Genomic DNA, 1,171 nt, shown 5'->3' with positions numbered 1-1,171 from the left:
GTAAAGCAACATCTCAATTTTAAAGAAGAGCTTTAACAATATTATTAAGAGGATCAAACTATTTAATGTATCCGATTTGACTCTAAACAGCAAAATTTGTCATCAAGTAAGATACATTATTCCTCTCTCAAAATATTAGGCTAAAATGAACCTCTCATTTTTTTTAAGCATTTTATGAATATGCAGTATTAAGAATTTTTTTTTAACTTTTGGACTATGAAAAGTCACAATTTGTGTGTTTGGCACTATTTTAAAAAAAACTTTTAATTTTTTGAAAAGTTAATTTTCACGCAAGGTCTACTAGAAGCACTGGCCTTCCACCATCATTCTCACGCAATGTTCTAAACCTCACCATTTTCACCTAATGATTCATCTGATGGAAGTATTGATCCTCTACCACGATTTTCATTTTCAGACAATATTGCATCTGAACAACCTACTGCATATATTCCTTCTAAGTATTTTTTTTTTTTTATTTTATCACTCTATTTTTTATTATTAAATTTGTATTTAACTGTGGTATGAAATTTTAGTTTTAATTTTATTTGTTTCACATGTGATTTTATAGCTTGCTATGATTTTCATAGTTAATTATAGCAAGTTCTTGACCTCAATAAAGGAGAAGAGAGTTCTAATAGGAGTAAAATAAAAAATAGCAACAAAATATACATTGATACACATTTTATATTTATTTTTTATTTTCACCTACTATATCATACACAATATTAGTGATTAGGTTATGTAAAATTAACATTCAATATTGGAAAGTATTTGTTATCATCATTATTTTAATATTCATTCTCTTATGTAAAAAAAATTTTTTTTTGAGTTATTTATCCAAACGCTACAACTTCAAAATAAGTACTTTTATAACTAAAAATCCAAACACAAAATAACTTATTTACTATGAAGCACGGACACTTGGTTGAGTTGCCGTGTCTCCGTGTCGGACACATTTCGGACATGACACTCACCGACACGCGTGTCTGCTGTGTCCAACCGTGTCTTAATAGAAAATTCTTCTCCGAACACACCTAGACACACCTAAATATCATCACGTATCAGCGTGTCCAGTCTTATTCTTAACATGTATTCTTAAAATAAATTTAGATATAGCATATATTATTATTTATTAAAACAAAAAATATTTTAAATACTTGATATAATTAAA

Source organism: Arachis ipaensis, chromosome B07 (genome assembly GCF_000816755.2).
Source record: "Arachis ipaensis cultivar K30076 chromosome B07, Araip1.1, whole genome shotgun sequence".
NCBI lineage: Eukaryota > Viridiplantae > Streptophyta > Magnoliopsida > Fabales > Fabaceae > Arachis > Arachis ipaensis.
Note: the sequence above shows the minus strand (reverse complement) of the source record.